The following is a 21,742-nucleotide window of genomic DNA, read 5'->3' as shown; positions in this document are numbered from 1 at the left end:
TCTCAGCTACCTCCATTCTGCCACAAGCTGTGTTTAAAACAATCCCTGGCAGAAAATTTGACACAATTTATGAATTCAATTTGCTTCTTTCTGTGAATACTGTCTGATGAGCATGGCTTTTCTCAAAGATATTAATACATCCAACATGCCATTTATTCACAGATGTGTTTATTTTTGCTCAGGTATCATAGTCAGAAGATGGGCCACAGCAGATAGGACTATGTACAGTGGCAACTATTTCTCTGTAGAAAAGGAAAGAGAATGTGATACAAAAAGACATTTTTTGGTCAGACTTTAATCAGTTATATCACATTGAAGAAATGAACAACCTTTAAATCAAGTTACAGAGACTATACAGCTTTGCAGCACTTGTGAGACTGCATTTTACCAGGCAGCATGGGCAGCAATCCTGGATGATAAGAGCTGAAATCCAAAACATCCAGAGGGCTACTCAGTCACCCTTTGCTGTTCCTAATGTTAACCACAGTATATCACAAAGCTGGAGTCTGCTGCTGGAAGCCAAATGGTCAGATGGAATACCACCACTCCCCTAATGCAATGTCATCAATAGGAGCAATGTGTGGAAACTCATAGCTGTGACACTGGGATTTGGTGACCATTGCCTTCAAGACATGGGTTGGGTGGATTATCTGTACACCATCCCTCATATCATCCTTAAAGCCTCCCTCAAAAACAAAACTAATATCCCCACCCCCACCCCATACTAACCATAGAGATCCTTTCTACAATCTTGTCGCACTGGCTTCTCTGTGGTGGCAGCCTCCAAATGAGTGAACACAACGGATGCACAACAGTGTATCTCTCAGGCGAGCATACCTCACCTCAAAGTAATTTTCATTTTTAACACAGTGGGATTTACTTTTAGGTGGTGGTAGCTGATAACTCCCATGTCAGTGGAGCAGTGAATCCACTCCAAGTTTAACCCAAACTTTAAAAGAGCTATCCAACACTCTGAAACCTGTCCGTAAAATAGGATCAGCATTTTGCCAGTGTGATAATTCAGTCCAATTCAGTTCCTCATATTTCCCAACAACCTTTGACAACGCCTGCCCTAGAATAGGTTCAGCATCTTGCCAACTTGATAATTCAGTCTGAGAAATCTGCTGATATTCCAACTGTACCTCTTTCTAGAACTGGAGGACCTAAAGATGGTAATGCACACACTGATAATCCCAGTACTGGATTTCTGCAATGCACTATTCACTGGGCTACCTTTGTACCAAGTCTGGAAACTCCAGCTGGTTCAGAATATGGCAGGTACACATTACATCGATCTTAAAATCACTCCACTAGCTGCCAATTAGTTTCCAGGCAAAGTGCAAAGTTTTGGTAATATGACATTGTCATACACAGACAGAAAGAGATACATGTTTAAAGTTACTTTCACGTCTATTACCACTGATGCATGTATTTTTGTATGACACGGTCTTATTACCAACATTTTGCCCATGCATCAGGGGTAACAGACATGAAAGTAGTTTTATCTATGTATCTGTTTCTGCATGACAATGTCTTATAAGACAATAGATACACCAAATCATATCTTGCAAAACATGGTTTATGTTTTCACTCTGTTTTACAACTGGAATAACTATGTGCCAGATTTCAGCCTAAGAAAGCAAATTCAAAATGACATTGACATTCAAAAAAATCTTCCAAGAATCTCTCAAGTTCCAACAGTGGTACAGATTTAGATTAGATACATATGACTGTGGAATAGCATGCAGTAATTGGAAAAGCATGAATAAAAAGAGGCTGAGAAGTAAACACACATTTTATTGTCAAATGAAGGATACAATATCACTAGCACAACACTAACCATTACAGTATTTTCTTCAGCCAAATATTAGCCCCTTCCATCCCTAGATTTTTCCCTTTAAAAAGAAGTAAGTCAGGTAATTTATTAAGATGAATGGCTGCATAAGTGAAACTGACAGGTAATATGAAGTTTAAAGGCCCAAATTAAATTAACATACCTTTCAAAATGCTAACAACCTAACTAGCAGATTATTATATTTCACTGTTCATGATCCAATAATAAAGTGTGCAGATTGTAGAAGGAGCCCTGTTGCTTGAAGCGGGGGGGGGGGGGGTGGATACAAAAAGAAAAGAAAAGCTGGAGAGCATCCAATGAAATCCACAAAGAAGAAGAAGACCTGCCTCTGGGTGCTGGAATGATTGTCATTTGTTTCCCAAAAATCCTTTTAGCAAATAAAAGGCAGCACTTTTTAGCATCCTGGGAGCATGTTTCCCTTTAAAAAGTATAGGAAACACGTATCTAACAGCTGCTTCAAATATATTCTTTTGGAAGTGCAATAGCTCTTTCCCAGTACCAAGCCACATCAGAACGCAAATGGAAAAACAGCTTGGTTTGTAAATGGTCCTGTCTCTACCACTACCCTTTTTGCAATGTCTCTGGACAGGTACATATGGGCCTTTTAGGCACCCTCGTCACATGAAAGTGGTTGGCTGAGGGCGCAGCGCCCACACACCTCGCACGTGATGGCGTAACAATGGTGGCACCCTGTATACATGGGTGCCACCATTGTTACCTAAGTGCAATGTGGCATCCATACAGCGCCATGCAACACTTATGTAACGAGTGCACCAGTGGTGCACTTGTTACGCTGCAGGTTCTTTTTCTGCCAGCGGGAAGCCTTGTGGTTTGGCGGCTGCAGCTTCCCTCCAGTGGAAAAACAGGCGCCAGTGGGCTGCCCTTTTTGGGCAGTCTGTACCGCACCTCTGTTAAGTTCTAGAGGAGGGGGTGGGCATTTGTGGCTTTCCAGGTATTTTTGGCTTGCAGTTCCCATGATCCCTCATCATTGGCTATGATTGTGTAAATTGATCTTATAGTACCTTTAAGACTAACTGAAAGAAAGATGTTGCTAGCATGAGCTTTTGCAGACTTGAGCTTACTTCATCAGATGCATGTTGCATCTGGAAGGAAGTAGGCTCAGGTCTATGAAAGCTCATGTTACCAACTTCTTTCTTTCAGTCTCAAAGGTGCAACAAGATCACTTTGCATACCGATTTTCCAGACTAACATGGCTATGTCTTTGAATTCTACCAGTGGCTATTATGGCTAGGACTGATTGGTGCTGAAGACTGGAAACACTGTCTTTGTGGTAGATAGATACCACTGTATTGTAAGATGTTCCAGCACCACATAGCTTTGCCAAGTCTTAGACAGTTCCAAAGCTGGCACATTTTGACAGGTGCTAATAATGGTATTGCTAAATTATGGCTGAAGTTGTGTGTTTTTTTTCAAGGAGCAGTAGAGCTATCTTTCGTTTTTGTTTTGTTTTATTATTATTGCCTAACAGTGCCAAAAGCTGACTATTTTTGCTGACTGTGCAGTAGTTTTTTCACCAGGAACAAAAAACATTAAAAAAATACATCCCTCAGAGCTCTTGAGTACAGTCTGTGGCTTAAGCTGTGGTTTTTTTTAGGCCACAAACCAGCACAAAAATGGCAACCAGTGTGCTGTATTGAGCCAATGTGGCATATGGGTAGGGTGGGTAACTGCCAATCCCTGATCTTCTGGTGGATTCTGGGTGGTTTGTAGTGGCATTTGTCTCACTATACATGGGGGAAAAAAGTTCCTAAACAGGGCTGCTGAAAAAGAACACTGGGGGAAATGGTCATTTTTACTGAATTTAGTTTACTCTGTGAAAGGACTTGTAAATTTGCTTTGGACTTGAAACTATTTTTTTAACCGCCTACAGTTCACAGAATTCCCCAGCCATCATGGCTGCTGGTAGATTTTGGGAATATAGTCCAAAAATGTATTTCTGCCATCCCCAGACTCTAGGGTAAGCATGTGTTCAAAAGCACTCCTTCCTGGAATTCTTAGTATAAGTCTGCTCTTTCACTTCTGCATATTTCTGCTGTCGCCACATGGTGGACCTCATTATACTAATAAAAAGAAAATCAAGTCTGATGATTTCTAGTTTAGAGTGAGTTGGTGCATGAGAGAATTAGTAAGGATATAGGCAAGAAGGTTCATAGATTGTTTGCCTTGGCGTCCTGCTCCATCAGTATAAGTGGCAGGAAAAAAGGTAAGGATGGAAAGGGGAAGAGAATTAAGTGGGTTTGAGATTTTTGCTGAATTTACACAGCAAACATCTCCCAAATCTTGTTGGGATTTAAAGCACACCTTGCCTCAGAAATTCACACATTTGTGAGGCTTGTGATACATTCTGAACTCACATGATAATACATACATTTTTAAAATGAAAATATTTAAAATAGTTACAATGGAAAAATATGGAGGAAACAACGTCATTCTACCAAGAAGATGTGTGTACATTGTTCAGACTTCAAAAAATATATAAATTGGATAATTGCCTAAATGAATGCATATATTATGGGAGACACATCTGTATTTCCATATAGATAGAGTAAGCAAAATGAGACTAAAAGGAGATGGGACAGGAATAAATGGGAAATTGAGAAGTATGCAACAAAACTGGGACTGAGCGTTACCACATCTCTGCAACAAAGGCATTTGTTGAGTTAGGAATGCAAATGGGTTGAACAGAAATGGAAGGTGTATGTAAGTGGTATGCTTGGACATTTGAATTAATATTTCATGCCATATAATTATGTAAGAATGGGTAATGTCTGAGAACCAGCTGGATATATTAGTCCTACAGTAGCCCATCTCAGTGTGACTGAGAAACATGACTAACGTAACTCCATTCTTACTGATCAAATTGTATCACAAGAAGGTATAGAAGTAATGTTTTTTAAAATATTTAAAAATGGTTTAAAAATGGGTTTCAGAAATGATAGGAAATCCTAAAGTGATAGAAGAATCCTAAAAGGGTTCAGTCTTTACAATTAGTGACTTAAGACATTATACATGAAAATGAGTGTGGTTTTAGAAATACAGAATCACATTCTCTGAACATTTTTTTTGTTTTATTCAAAATGTTTTGTACAAAAACAAGATTCTTGCAAAACATTTCTGTACATTAACATTTCTGTACAGAAAACAAATTTCCTGCACAGAAAACAGTATGATTTTCAGCACAAAAACAATACTTATTTTTCACAGAAGTCGCAAACTGCAAATAGTGTTCAAAATTTACTCAGTCGCTGCCTATGTATTTGTAGTTTCCTGTGAGAATGAAATTCATAAAGGTTTACATCCCTACAATGCTTATAGAGAGACCCAGAATGGCTTGGTGGTTTGAGCATTGGATTATGTCTGGATACCAGGGTTCAATTCCTGGATTAGCCAAGTAAACCCACTGGTGTGCAAGTCACATTCTCAGCCTCAGCGGATTGTAATGGCAAACTCCCTCTGAAGAAACTTGCCAAGAAAACCCCATGATGGCGCAGTATACACTGCCAGGAAGCGGTGTCCTGGCGGCAACAGTAGGGCTTGGGAGCGCACACCAACCACACGCTACCGAGCCATATGTGCAGGCAGTGCCATTATAGAGTGGCATCGCCCATACAGGGGGCATATAGATGACATGTGGGTATCTGAGCGCCCACATGTCTCTTACAGGAAGTAGCGTCATAGGGCTGCATCGCAGCCCTTATGACACTGCAAAAAAGAAGCTGCTCTAGGTGACTTTTTTTGTTGTGCAGCTTTGCCCCGTGGTTTGGTTGCTGCAGCAACGCTGCGCTGCAAAGAGGGACGGCGTTTCCATGCCAGCGTATACCAGCCCAGTAGGTTCACCTTAGGGTTGCCATAAGTCAGAAAATACTTGAAGACAAACAACAATAACCCTATAAACGAGAGACCTCCAAGAGCCTCAGTCATCAACAATACTTATAGCTATGCAGTATGTTTCCCCCCTCTTTTTCTTTACCTCTTCTGAAGAGAGAGGTTCCCTTGCACTGTACAATGATCTAAAAGACCTCATTTTTCTTAGAATAAGAAAACTACAGGTGGTAATATGTATTCAGGACATAGAGCAGGCATGGGTCAGCTAAAGGCTAGGCTTCAGACCAAACAAAGGTAATATTACTAAACATTATACATCAGTTAATATGTAAAGTAATTTATGACCATCCTCTGCTTTTGCCCTCACACCTGCTTCATCCGTTAAAGTACAGTACTGTGATTTCAATTTTACTGCTGGGAAGCTGAACATGTTGCTACACATTACCTTGACAAACGCACGTTCCCAAATCTGCATGTGCCATGGTAACATCAATGAGGGAGCAAATTTATTGTAGCCATCCAAGGATTTTATGATATGAGATGAGATAGAAATACTATATTTGTCTGTCTGTCTACAATATGTGAGGCATTTATATGTGAAATTGGTGGAAGAGAAAAGGGGATCAGCCCAGGGATGTAGCTATGGGAGAGGAAAATCAAGCCAAATAAGAATTCTGTTTCCCCAAATGAAATTTTCCTTCAGTGCCCCAGTTTTTAACAATGACGAGAGTGAGACATGGTCACACCTGGAACTCTTATCTGTTTTTTTAAAAAATATGTTTATTGCCTTAATAGACAAACAATTAAGTAAATACAGTTTATGAAATGAACAATCACATTCACATTGTTACACTTTTTTACATTTTCACCTCTTTACACTCGAAGATAACCTCCTTGTTTTTTCATTCCCCACTCATCCCTACTTTCTTCTCCTTTCTCCTTCCTCTTCCCCCTTCCGCCTTATCTTCCTTTCCCTACATTCTATCCTTTCCACTTTCTCTCTCTTACTTTCCACATTCCATTTTCTTCTAATGGCCCCTTATTGGTAGGCAGGAAAATGTTACGTTTCAATTATATCTAAGTCTGGAGTGAAAGAAGAACAAAAAAGAGAAAGAAGAAATATAGGGTATAAAATAATAGGCGTGGATTTATATGTTATAAAAAAAGGAAAATAAAATTATAAAAACTTAATAATTATAGCTGAGTAAATGAATGAAGGAGACAAGGAAAAACAAAGAAGTATCTTTCTTCTGCTTGATCATTGTATTCATGCTGATCTGTCACATACAATGGTAAAACTTCAAAGTTTCATTATTGTTTCATCCGCTTGCCAGAGCAAAGAGAAACTGTCAATTAACCTGGTACTCAGACATGGCTCCTGCTCAATGAGGTGGGTGGAAAATCCTGAAGCTGTATTACCCAGTATTCCTTCTCTACTATCAGACTACTGACTTAATGGCCCCTGTACATAAAATGTATTCTCTTTCTGCTCCTAATAATAACCTGTCTCTTGTCACAATTTGAGGGCCAGCTCATGCAGTGTGAAACTGTGACTACTGAAGTCCCTAGCAATCATGCACACCGGATAATATTGCCTGCATCTGCCTTTTCCCACCTTTTCATGATTTCAAGTGAAGACTTGGCATGCTGGAATCGTGATTATCAAGTAACAGCTAGAGATAGCGTGATGGAGGAAAACAACGATTGCTATAGCAACAGAGCATAGCGCTACTGTTTGCTAGGGTAGTAGGTGTGTGTGAGTGTGTGCACTCAAACACATCCATGTGTGTGTGTGTGTTTAAAAGCCAAAGAGATAAGTTAACATTTGAGTCAAAAAGTGAGAAGAAAAATAGATAATAAATTAAAAGTGATGAATTAATGGTTCTGGACAGATGCTTCCGTTTTATGCTGAAATGTGTTCCTGACTAAGGAACCACTTCAAGCTAGGAAGCCACACACATGCCGCACAGAGATGTGGATAACTAATAGTTAATTCACAAGGTAGCGGGTGAAAAACAACAATTGAACGCAAGCATCCCTATGATGAGAATGAATTGTCAAATAAGAAAAGGCTTTCAATCTTTCTTGTGCATCATTGCGTTACTTGATCTTTTATTTTGCCTCCCATCTTAGTCCTAGGAAAGACATGGAGTTGTAAAGTACAGTCCGTGCGGGGATCCGTTCCGGACCCTGCTGCGTAAGGCAAATCCCGCCTATGCTCGAGCCCCATTGGAAACCATGGGGCTCGTGCGTGGTGGTGTGGCAGCACGGCGGGATGCAAGGCACCATGGGCATCCACACCCATTCATTTCAATGGGACACGCCACCCCTTGTGCCCCATGCGCCCCCCGTGGCTTGAGCGTGTACACTCAACACCGCATAAAGCGTGCCCGCGTATAACGCGGGCGCACTGTATTTTCTGGAATTGGTCAAATGACGATGGGGGGGTGGGGGTGAGGAACAATAAGTCTGTTGTTGAAAAAGAAGAAGACTGACAGAATTCCTATTCCTAGTTCTATCTTCTGATGGTATTGTTACTTGGAGGTGTTGTTGTTTGCTTTTGTTTTATGTTGATGTTGCAAAATATTTTTTTATTTAAAAATAATTTTATTGACATTATTCATATACAAATATATACAAATCCAACATTATAGGTCAATACATTGCTCTGAAAGCATCGTCTGTTATCTTAACTCCATCTTCTCCCTACCATTCCCCCTTCTGTCCCCTTCATGAACATTCCTTGTGATTTTCATACCAAATTAAACAGCCTTCTTGATTTTTCCTCCTTCCTGTCTTGTTTCCTTCCCTTATCTCACTATCTTTTATTCTTTCAAATCCTTTCCTTTCAAAGAATCTTTTATCATCTTATAAATATTCTTAAAGTAAATCTTATTTATTAATCAATTTTTTAAACAAAATTATAAATATTTCTTAATTTTGATGTTACAAAATATTTTACTTGGTCTCTAAGCTTATATAAATTAGATGTTTTCCCAGTATTTTGTTTGTGTCTATTCCTATTCATTCTGTCTCTTACCATTTTTGGACAAACACCCATCTCAGTATCCATCGCTCTAGCTGTCCCTTGTCACTTTCTCTGGTTAAGAATAAGGAATGAAAGGTTCTCTTCCTTCTGTTTTAAACATGAAGCAGGGGATTTTTTAAAGAGAGAGAGAGAGAGAAGTTAAATCTCCCTTTCCTGCAAGGGCTGGACCTAAGCCAAGTGATACAGAGTATTATATTCTGGCTAAAACTGTTTTGACTAACTCCAAATACAGGTTGGGTCTCCCTTATCTGAAATGTTTGAGACTAGAAGTGTTTGGGGTTTTTTTGGGGAGGGGGATTTAGGAATAGTCATCCCTTGGTATCCATGGGGGATCTATTATGAATCCCCCGCAGATACCAAAATGCTCAAGTTTCATTGTCCCTAATGATGGTACACTATGCCACCATTTTGGAATTCTGGATAAGGGAGACTCAACCTGTACAGTATATCCAATAATCATTTCTTGAAATTTCTTGAAATAGGTAAAAATAAGTAAAATAGGTGGTTTGAGTGTTGGACTATGACTCTGAAGAGTAGGGTTCGAATCCCCACTTGGTCATGGTAAATCACTAAGTGACCTTGGGAAGTCATACTCCCTCAGCCTCAGAGGTGGCAAAGGCAACACCCCTCCTTCCCCAAAAATATCTTGCCAAGGAAACTCTTTAATAATTCACCTAAGTCAGGAACTACTTGAAGGCATACAACAACACTGCACAAACTGCAATGCTGTTTGTTTCTGGTTCAGGCCATTGTGGATAAAACCAAATCTTCAACCACCTCCTAATAGTAGACATACTTCACTCAGATCCTCCCAAATACATTGACTAATGTAGGCATTAATTCAAAGTGACTTTAGGAGACCTATCTTCTATCTAATTATTTGACTTTTTGGTCCATGTTGCTGTAATTGTTGTTGTTGCTGCTGTAGTGTGCCTTCAGGCCATTTCTAATTTATGGTGACCCTAAGGTAAACCTTTCATGGGGTTTTCTTGGCAAAATTTGTCCACATTTGGTTCATGTTATCCATTTAAAACTGGAATTACATTTTATAGATCTTGGAACACATTAGTGTTTTGCACTTTAGCCTTCTTGAGATGATCATTCTAAACAGCTTCATAGTGTTCTGTTAACATATATAGTCAGCCCTCTCTTTCCATGGATTCTGTATCCACAGATTCCACCATCTACGGCTTTCAAATATTCAAAAAGGTTGATGTTGCCATTTTATATAAAGGACACTATTTTACTATACCATTGAATTTAATGGGAATTGAGCATCCACAGATTTTGGTATCCATGGGGAGTCCTGGAACAAACTCAAGAGAAACCAAAGGGCCATTGTAACATGTCCATTTTGTGTATATATGACAGAATCAATGACAGAAGGCTGTAGAATTGTTTGGCAAGGAGTGAAAATCTGATCTTTGCACATATTTACATCAAATCTGCTTTAAAAAGATACATTTGGCTACTGCTCATGGATCCTCTAGTCCTCAGTTTCTTGAAGGTAGTGCCAAGCAGAAAGGGATTAGATGAAAATTACGTTCTTGTTGATATTCTTTTCATTCAAGTGTATTGGGGTCATCGAGCGGTCTTTTTACAATATCATTCCAAATTTGTCTTTTCTGTGCAAGGAAAAGCCAGTGTAAGCAACAACAACAAACTTGTGCTTATGAAAAGGTTTGTATCAATTTACTTATGCAATGTTAGCTTCAATGTGTACAATTAAAATTGATTGTTCTACTTCTTCATCTGTCATTGGCAGCCCTTTCTGCATGCTCAGCCTCTTCCTTTGCATAATATGAATAACACATCAGTATAATTCATCATCTGTCTGTCTGCTGTGGCATTTCTTGTTCTTTGATATTAGTGCAGCAGTTACAGAATAATATGTGTGACAACTACCTGAGGCATTCATTCTAACACTCTAAAACACTGTTGAGCTATAGCATGCTTAACGAATCAGTGGGAGATGTTAACTTGCGTTTCCATCATAGTGTCTCTTGTTATCCATTTTATCTTATCTGTAATGTGGTGTAGTAGTTTCAAAGTTGGTCTAGGACTCTGGGAGATCAAAGTTTAAACCCCACTGAGCCATGAAAAGCCACTTGTGATATTGGGTAAGTCACACTCTCTCAGCTTCAGAGGAAGGCAGGGGCCAACCTCCTTGGAAGGAATCTTGCCCTGTGATAGATTTGCCTTAGGGTCACCATAAATCAGAAATTACTTGAAAGAACACAATAACAAATGTAATTAAGCTATAGACTTAAATCCAGTTTATACTTCCAAGTAAAAAAGGCCTATTTATTAATGGGGAACTTAGGCAGGGTACCGACTGACCCAAAAGGGCGGTCTCCTGGTGTCTTGTTTTGCCGCGCGAGGAAGCCACAGCGGACAAACCGCATGGCTTCCTCGTGCGTCAAAAAGAACCCGCAAAAAGCGGGTTCTTTCTGCGCTGCCCTTGTGACACTGCAGTGCGCCAATGGCACACTCGCAACATCACAAGGGGGCATGACATGCGGACGCTAAGCGTCCGTTGCGTCAAAATGGCGTTGTCTGTTTGTACAGAGGGAGCGAAAGGACAGGCCCAACGCCATCAGGCCTGAAAAGGAAGAGCCCTCCTCTCCCTCCTTCCAACTGTCATCTTCTGGCCTTAGAGGGAGTGAAAGGACAGGCCCAACGCCATCGGGCCTGAAGAGGAAGAGCCTTCCCCTCCCTCCTTCCAACTGTCATCTTCTAGCCTTAGAGAGAGTGAAAGGACAGGCCCAATGCCATCGAGCCCGACTTCGATTAAGAAAAAGAGCCCTTCCTCCAGTCCATTTGCCTTGGCTCAGGCCTCAGAGGGAGAGAAGAATGCTGGACCTGATCCCCTTCCCCACCACCATTCACTTCTCATTTTGTGTCATGTCTTTTTAGATTGTAAGCCGGAGGGCAGGGAACCGTATATTATCCCCTCTGTTGTAAGCCACCCGAATTCCCAGTGATTGGGCAGCATATAAATAAATCCTATTATTTATTTATTTATTTATTTATTTATTAAAGGGCACCGCCATTTTGACGCCCTCGGTGAGGCACGTATGGGCGTGTGCCCTAGCACTTGACGAGGACGCATTATAGGCCCACCTGTCCAAGGCCTTTAGTAAATCAGCACTTATGGAAGTTCCATTGATGCAGTGGACCTGCTCTAACTGGAACTAACTATCAGTTTTCTGCCAAAATCTTCTCTCCCAGCAATATATATTCTGTGTGTGGTTGCCCCTGGCAGTGAGCCATTAAGTCTTGATCTATCAGGTTTTATATAGGATATTTAATTAATGTTAGCTACTGTACTTGTGTATGAGTACTTGTGTATGAGTAGGCCTTGTTTGTGCAACTAGTTCACTTCTTTTTGTGTGTTTTTTAATATTCAAAAATATATAAAAGATAGAGATCTTTGTGGCACACCAAAATAACATCTTGAACAAGCACCAGTTTAAAACCAGGAAGCGTCTTGACCTCAAAATAATTCTCTCAAACTTTAATTTCTGTGATGTTCAGAAACTTCCTCCCAATTTCTAAAATTACATCTATTCAAGTTTAATTTATATAAGACTTGCCAGATGTTCCTTTATCTGAAACAGCATTTCTAATGGAATGTTTAGTCTTTTTTTGTTGTTGTTCTTATTTTGTTCTTTTCTCTTTTCAGAACACATCTCCAGGGAACATAATGTATGGGAGTAGGGCTTACAACAATAAAATAATACTTACTAAGCTTCATGCACAGATAGGAAGGGAATAACATGGTCAGCAAACATGTGGCATTGGGCCTAGTAATCAAATATTATATTGTATAGGGAAGACTTTGTTTTAACCCTTTAAAAGAAATTTACTACAGGATAATATACAGATAACACATTCACTTTAGGGTTGCCATAAGTCGGAAATGACTTGAAGGCACAAAACAAAATGACATCACACTCAGTTTTTAATATATAAAAACCCTTCAGAAACCAACGAAAAGGAACAAGAATAACAATACTGAGATGTTCTGCTGTCTAAGGAGAAGAAGACATCATCCTCTTTCCACCTACAAGTGTATACTGGATTTTTAGCCAACCTTTAAGATGAGACAATTTTCTCACACCATTAATCTGAAGATGGTAATTTAGTGAGTGGATGATAAATCATTTTGCATATGCAATATTGTCCTCCAACAAAGAGAAGCAGCTGGGAGTCTCAAGAGGAACAGTTTGAAGGGCAGCCATGCTGTACAGCACCCCAGCACCTGACATTTAGATTAACAATGGCGGGATACACACTGCCATATAGTATGTACTGTATACGTACTAGGGTTAGGAAGGGGCGGTGCTTTCGCACCCCCTTAACCCTAGTATGTATACAGTACGTACAAGATGGCGGCGCCCCTTCCACATGGGCGCCGCCATCTTTACGTACTGGACGCATAGCATCCAGACGTGTCGCGGCGCTTATGACGTAGCGAATGAGCCTGCGGCGCCTCGCAACGTCATAGATAGATGCGCTGCAGAAAGAAGCTCCGAAATGGAGCTTCTTTTTTGCTCCGCGCGGGAGTCGCGCGGTTTGGCTGCTGCGGCTCCCGCACGGAGCAAATGGCGGCGGGTTTTTAAAAAACCATAATAAAGAAGAGCAGGGTCCTTGAAGTTGTCCATCAATATACACATACACAGTTGAAATTCTGCTCTTAATCCACAAAAGGAGACCCCTTACCAGATATTTGCTGGTCAAATATACAACAAGTGATTTCGGATTATTGTGTTCTGCCTGATTTAGAGCACAAATTCAGTGCTTATTAGGGATAGGGGAAAAACTTTAATTTTTTTAAAAAAGTTAAACTTTAAACAGCTGTCAAGTCAATTTCCACTTATGTCAACCCCATGAATGATAGATTTCCAAGTCATCTTACCATCAATAGACTTGTGGGATGCAGGCCCAACTAGCTTTTGCCCAAAATTTAAAGTATTCCCTTCCTTTGGATCTCAAACATGAATGACCAAAAGCTGAAAAAATATACACACTTATTAATATTTAGAAGCATTTTAGTTTCCTTAAGGTAACCTAGAGTGGATTTTGGAGAACAGATAAGATGAGCAACAACTGTTCTGGGAAAATAAAAGGTAACCTAAAAGTGGCCCCTACCACAATAATCATCACTTACTTCTCATGAAGAGACTGTACATCATATAAAATGCACATGAAATGATGTATAAATGATTAATAAGTAATCTTTTTCAAACATCCATGCATACAGAAGTAGTCTCAATAATTTCTTCCAGGTTTCAGGGCCAAATGCCCTTTGGTCGGCCCTATTCTGTATTATGTGATGGGGACTATGATGTCTACCAGCCAGGGACAGTGACAGTAGCAGTGACCGGCGGCTATCATTTAGATTTCCCACAATATCCAACATCACAGTGGAGCTGTTGTGAGTCATTAAAATGGCAACTGAGATCAAAAGAGGGGGAATGTCTAAGGAATCATAGAATTGTAGAGTTGGAAGAGACCACAAGGGCCATCCAGTCCAACCCCCTGCCATGCAGGGACTCTCAATCAGAGCATCCCCAGCAGAAGAGTCCTATCATGCAGCTGGGATCCATGATAAGATTCCGGTTCGTATGTGCTGACCCAATGGTTCTGCTCCAGTCTGAACTAACCAGTAGGACTTAGGCCCTTGTGTCCTGAACTCAGAGAAAGGTTAATAAATAACTTAACTGTCAAAAGCTATATAGTGCTAACACTGCAATTGGCTATCTAATGGTGCTGCTTTGGCATGGAATATTTTGCTTTGATACTTGTGGGAGTGTGTGTACATATGTGAGAATTTTATGCCAAGCTCTGCTTCTTTTCTCTTTTCTACTTTATTTCTGTTCTCCATTTATTTGACTGCCCACACACCATAGCTTTTTATGACTTCAAAAATAAAATATCTGCTTGGTCAAGCACAGTCTCTCAGTCCATTAAAAATGTCATCTTGAATCAAAGCAGTACAGCATATGAAACGTAGGATTTTATTAGAATATCAAACAGTACACTTATCTTGGTGACAAGAATGGCAACTTGATTCAGACCTTACACAGAAGCTGTTTTGAATAACAAACAGAGAGTAAATTTGCACAGGAACTAGAATGATAGAACTGTATACTAAATCCATTATTTCTTAGAAACCATCAGGTTATTAGCTTATGTTATTTGAAGGTATATGGGACTAATTTCATATTTAATTTTCTTTACAGATTTTAATCAATGGATTTGGACAAGAGCATTTCTTTTCCATATCTTAGAATGAATCTGATTTTCTATTTCTCAGTTCACCATTATGCTCTACTTTTATTTTATTAAAAATTTTAAACCTAAGTCTCATCCATTTGACATTACACATTAAGCATTAATGTTTTCAAAGCCCAAATGTTTGAAAGGGAAGATAAAAAGATGCATGTACTTAACTGTGTTGTTAAAATCAAGAAAGGTGCTCAGTATTGGCTGATCGCTTCCCTTTTAGGTTTTATATGGTCCAAATTACACTGCAGAAATAATCCAGTTTGAGACCACTTTAACTGTCCTGGCTCATTGCTAGGGAATCCTGCGAACTGTAGTTTATTGTGGCACCAGAGCTCTCTGACAGAGAAGGCTAAATGTCTCACAGAACTACAGTTCCCAGAATTCCCTAGCACTGAGCCAGGTCAGTTAAAGCAGTCTCAAAATGGACTATTTCTGCAGTGTGTTTTGGACCTATGAGTCCCAAAACATGTGCTGATATCCACAAACCTGTTCTAATCATTCAAACCAAAGGGAAGTACCCAGTGAAGTGGTAGCTGTAGTTGTAAATGTGGGCTGTTTTTGATCACAGTAATTTGGTGCAAGAGTATTTATGATTAGGAAAAGGTTATTGATAATATAGGGTAGAGGTGGGGGACATTTTTGTTGTTAAGTGGCACATTTATTTATTTATTTATTTATTTGTTTGTTTGTTTTTCAGGAATCCTGACTTGGCCTCTGGAGGTTAATGAATATTACTATTTTCATCATTACCTGTGCATAATGCTACTTGGCATCCTACTCTGAGTGACACACAGCTCCAGTTCTTTGCATTTATTATTTGTTTTGTTTTGTTTTGTTTTCCTGGAACAATATAGTTTTCCATTTACAAGCAGAGATTATTGATTCAAAATCTTTGCAAAGCACATGACAAAATAGGGTCTCTTAACAAACAAAAACAAGAGAGACAGCTCATAGTGAATCCCCAAAACCATAACATGGCTACCCAATATATATATTAAAAGCAATAATGAACAGCAAAGATTCAAATGAAAATACATATGAACCATGAATGTCGATGAATGGCATATGATACAGGCAATAAACCATTGCTATGATGTTTGATACTGTTTTGAAGACTTCTTCAGGAAGAACTTAACAGTTACACAAAAGATAGCAAAATTCTCACCTATGTCCTTTCTTGATATCAAGGCATATCTCTTCGTTTTGAATCTTATTTGTTGTATAATTTTTGTTTTAATATTTAGGAAATACTATAGCATTGTACTTTTTGAAGTGATGTTTTGAACCACTGGTTGGGATCTTGGTTTTCTTATTTCATGTGCTGAATATAGTTGCCCTTTAAAGTGACATTGTAGTTCTACACAATTAGCATCTTGTCGTTTTAAGCCACACCATGATTTCACACACTTGACCTTCACTTCTTCATATAATGAGGTTTCTCGGTTTCTGGCAAAGGAACAGCTACTGATTAATTTCTCCATTTCATGAGCTTTGATTATTTTTGTATGCGAGTGGTCAGAATAATCTCTAGCTTCAAGAGTTTTGCTATATAGTTGTTTTATTGTGTTAAGAATACTTCTCCCAATAAAGCTATTGGTCAGTAGAAATATTCTTCTACTTGGTTGTGGTTACTCTGGCACTAACTGGGACCAACCTTTTGCTGCCGTTTGTGTATTTTAATGTTCTCTCTGATGAAGCTTTAGAAATAGTATTAAAACCTTAAGTTATTGTCTGCGTATTTGGGGTGGTTCTCTATCAGTTACATATTGTTGTTGTTAATGGCCTTCAGGTCAACTTTGACTCATGGTGACCCCATGAAAGAGACATGTGTCCTATAGTGACAGACACAAGGATAATTCTGCGGGTTAGCCTTTTTTTGGTCATTGCAGAGATTGCTATTCACTTCTTCCCTCTGCATCACCAAATCCCCCCATACCATATTGCTGTGGCAGGAATAGGACTATGCCCTACAGCCAGCACTCTCACCCATAGCAATATGGTAAGTTGGGGTGGGGGAGTCCATATTGCTGTTGATGCAGATGGAAAGGCCAAAAGGCTATTTATAACAGGAGGACAATAAAGGGGATTGGAAGCTCATCTGGCTATGTTTTCATATCCAACCACAAGCCAATAACATCATCTGCTGAGACCTTTGGAGGACCCAAGTGGATTATGGTGGAAGATGTCCTCTATCTGCGTCCATTTATGGGAACATAGCCAGATATTTCTCTAATTCTCTCTGTGTTCTCCACTAGATATATAATAGCCTGTGGGAGAGGCTATTGCATCAACATGAAGAATTTCATCTTGGACTGTTTACATTGCATATTACTTCATGAACATCCTTTGGTGTAGACATATGTGTTTGCATAGTGCAACCAAGAGGACTCTGGCCTTTGCTATATGGGATTTGCTGACTTCTTATGAAAATTGTGGTTTTAGTGTCTATGGGATGGAGTTTTATGTTAATCACACTTGTATGCTGCCATGATATGTGAAAGCATGAAAGCATGCTGTAATAAATTCTATTTGTGTATTTATTTATTGAATTTATGCCCAACCTTTCTTCTGGAGTGGAATGCAGTGTACATTGGTTTTAAAAAAAACCAAAATCAGTTAAAATCTTAATTTAAAAAGTTAAATAGATAAATACCTTAAAGTATCTTGAGCATGTGATGTCTGTTGAAGAGACTGCAAGAGACTATATCCAATCTGTATTTTCCCTAACAGTTCTTTTACATCTGCCACCAAGAACTGGTATCCAAAATACATTGTTAAAAAAAGCTGTTTCTGGATATAAAGATATACACTGGTTAATATTAATTTCCACCTAAAGAAACGATTGTACATTTTAATATTGCAAATACATGGTTTTTATGTTCAGGGTACTAGGTTTTTGTGGCAATTGTGGAGTTATATTTCTCTTTTTGCCAGTCACAATTGTGTTGCAGAACTCAGTAGAGCAATTTGCAATTAGGTGGCATATGTCTCACCATTCCTTTCAGTGATTATTTCATTGTTGCTCAAAAGTGTGATTCCTCATCATTTATCGTGATGGAAGCATATAATACAAAAGCATACCATAAAAAAAGAAAAGAAAAGATTTCAGTAGAAATGAAATCATTGTTATTTTTCTACAATGGTTGAAAAACCTACTACTACAATTTTATCATTCATGTTGTATGGCAAAATGAGAGGATGAGATCCAGATGGATAAATGACCAAAAGACTGGGCATATATTCCTTAGGAGAACCTACTAAAAAATAGGGGTTTAAATGGTTTGTTTATTGTTTTCTGAAAGAATGCTCAAATGCTTGAAATTTGAGACCTCTATTTTGCCACCTGGTGGCTGCGTGTGTTCTTTGATATACATTATTCCTGCATAGTCTCCTTTCCATTTAGTTAGTTGGTTAGTTAGTTAGTTAGTCTAAATACATTTTGTGCTGACAGTCATGCTATTTCTTAGGTAGGCAGAGAGGAAACTGCTAATTTTCTGCTTTATGGAGAAAAGCAGTTACATCGTTCATTCTCAGTTTGAGCTAGAGTTGGTCTATTCTCTTTGAACCAAAGTTGAGCATAGCAAACCCATCATATGAAAAAACAGAATCTTTTAAAGTTCTTAGAAGCTGAAAAATTAGCAGGGTAGTAGTGTTTCGAAACCAAAAGGCTTCATCTCTGCTTTAGAATGACAGTGGCTTTTAGCAACTGAAGGGCCAGCCTGGGCCAGCAATCCCAGGCAGTGGATTTGAAGTGTCAGAAAAAGAGTGGAAATTGCTAATTATTTAACTTGTTGAGTCAATATAATTTTACCTTGGGGATGGGACACATTTTGTGTCTGGTAGTTAAATGTTTGGCAGTGCAACTGGAAAGGAAAGACTATAAACAGCTAAATAAATAAGCAGAATGGAACTAGATAATGGAGTGACTATGGAGAGCTTCGTTGTCCAATTAATAGCTCAGATTCAAAAATCCTAGTTCTGGAAGTATCACGTGAATTAAATTTCATTGATTACCACTAATTATCTGTCTGAAATCACCAGCCTACTGTTAGCCAAACTTTTCATCTTTAACCTTTCTGGTACCATCAGCAATTTGGGCAGAAATTCTATCCAGGCACTTTATATTTTAGAAAGAACTATTTTTCTCTCAAAGATATATCAGCGAATATATAATATGCTCACTTTATCAAAAGTCAGCTTTAAAAGTGCTGAGCTTTGGACAATATTGGGAAAGAGTGGGTTGTGTTGTGAAAAATACATGTGGCATTTAAAGCAGCCTGAATTTGACTGGTCAGTAAAAATTCTATACTGTACTGATATCAGGGTCTTTATTTCCATGGATTAGAATCCTCTTTACACTAATCTTTCAACAAGTGAAAGGAGACTAGCAGGATTGTGTGCATTGTGACAGCATCTCATATTGACATATCTCCTTGATGATTCAATGAACACTTTGTTTCATCCATCATTGCTGGCCCTTGAGATCCCCAGTCTTTACACAGAAATCCTGTTGCAATACACTTTCCACTCATTTACATGATGGCAGCCAAACATGCAAATTCTGCACTATGCACTAAAATCAATGGTTCTATATTCCAAGAGAGCAGGATATATTTAGTTTCCTTTGTCCTTACTTCACTACAAAAGGTTTGGCTGAACAGAAGAAATTAATGAGCGATGATGCCATGTCCATCCTTTTTTCTATCAGGAAACAGGAGTGCTCTCACATATCTCCCGTAAAATGTAGTTTGGGGTTGTTTTTTTCTTTGTAGGCTTGTTGCTTGTTTGTAAGATTTACAGTATATCTTACCTATTCTCCAATGAATGCAAAGCAGAATAACTTAGGGGCAGAGCAGATCGGCAAAAAATGCTGGCTTCAGGGTGGCGTGGAAGAGGGCATACGCACGTTGTGCATCCCAATGCCACCCCCAAGCTGGTGCCTGTGGGTATGGTGAGAAGGTGAGTAGTTCAATTTTATCTGTGGTCAATGAGGAGGAAATGTGTTGGTTTGTTTATTCCATTTACTTTTTATTTTCTTTTTATGTTTCTGCACCTTTTTCCTTAAGGTGATTTCCCCTATGTATTGTACATAGCTCATGTGCTGAGTTATGATGGCTATAGAGAGGGTTTAACCTGACATTAAGGGCAATGCATATTCCTTACCTGTTAGCACATTTTCCCCTTGTAAAAGGGCTTTACCTCAGAGCTGTGTGTCTGGCATACAGATCTGAGGAAGTATGTGCTTGGACAAACAGACATCTGTCACCATTAAGGTAGGATTGTTTCTACATAGAGGCTAGTTTGATGCAGAGGAAACAGGGCTACTGAGAAACAAAAAGAAGGTATTATCATATCCACAAGAACTGAAACATTTGCAGAAGTGAAAACGGATATTTAGGGAAAATGACTGGATGGTTGTGACATTGAAGAGAACTACACACTGGTACATGCGTTGCATGCCCCTCGTTATTTCATAATAATGATTTCTGTATCTGAATCACTCATTTGTTGAGTCCTCTCAGGAGGGAAAACTGACAAAGGAGGCTATGAAAAAATAAACTTTTTTCTCAATAATGTCCTCTCATATCTTGGATATTAGCAGATTTATTTTCAGAACAGAGATAAATTCCTTCAAACATTGCACAGGTCTGAAAAACTGAAGGCCATGAACCCTTTTTTAAAAAAAGTATGCTGGTTTTATAGAAATTTTGCATTCTAAATCCACAAAGGACCTCAGATTTTCTTCATCAAGTACAGTTTTTTGACAACCTGTTTTGATGTTTTTATGTTGTAATATGTGACTGAATCAAATGATCCTATGAAGAATTATACTGTAAAGAGTAAGAAAGGAAGAAACATCTTCCAACAGATTTTTAAAACACTTTAATTTGCTGATATGAAAGACAAAAATCCATTCAAAAGCACTAAAAGAAAGCACACTGGGACATCAATGTCCACATTTAATCAAAGCTTATTAACAACTAAATTGGGGGGTGAAATTGAATTTGAGAAAGAACTGTGTGAGGAATGACATTTTTATTGTGTTTTTCAAATTCAGCACCCCAAACTACATTAGAAACAGCTACTATATTGGATTTTTAAAAACCTCCCACCTGTTCTATTGATACTCCTCAAAAGCAGTGTTAAACGGAAAGGCTATAGATCTTTCTTGTCTTTCCTTCTCTTTTAAAACAACATCACTTATACTAAAATTGGAACGATACAGAGAAGATTAGCATGGCCCCTGTGCAAGGATGACATGCAAATTCGTGAAGCGTTCCATATTTTTGAGAAACTGGAGCGTGTCCAAAGGAGGGCGACTAAAATGGTGAAGGGTCTGGAAACCATGCCCTATGAGGAATGCCTTAGGGAGCTGGGTATGTTTAGCCTGGAGAAAAGAAGGTTAAGAGGTGATATGATAGCCCTGTTTAAATATTTGAAGGGATGTCATATTGAGGAGGGAGCAAGCTTGTTTTCTGCTGCTCCAGAGACTAGGACCCGGTGCAATGGTTGCAAGCTGCAGGAAAAGAGATTCCACCTCAACATTAGGAGGAACGTCCTGACAATAAAGGCTGTTTGACAGTGGAACAAACTCCCTCGGAGTGTAGTGGCATCTCCTTCCTTAGAGGTCTTCAAACAGAGGCTGGATGGCCATCTTTTGGGGATGCTTTGATTGTGATTTCCTGCATGGCAGGGGG

The 21,742-nt window shown here is 39.0% G+C and overlaps 1 pseudogene; it reads left to right on the top strand.

Moving 5' to 3' along the window:
* Positions 1–21,215: 21,215 nt before the first annotated feature.
* Positions 21,216–21,333, top strand: LOC121932356 (annotated as a pseudogene).
* The last annotated feature ends 409 nt before the right edge of the window (positions 21,334–21,742 follow it).

This window comes from Sceloporus undulatus, chromosome 5, assembly GCF_019175285.1.
Source record: "Sceloporus undulatus isolate JIND9_A2432 ecotype Alabama chromosome 5, SceUnd_v1.1, whole genome shotgun sequence".
In the NCBI taxonomy this organism is placed as follows: domain Eukaryota; kingdom Metazoa; phylum Chordata; class Lepidosauria; order Squamata; family Phrynosomatidae; genus Sceloporus; species Sceloporus undulatus.
Note: the sequence above shows the minus strand (reverse complement) of the source record. Positions and strands in the feature narration are given on the sequence as shown.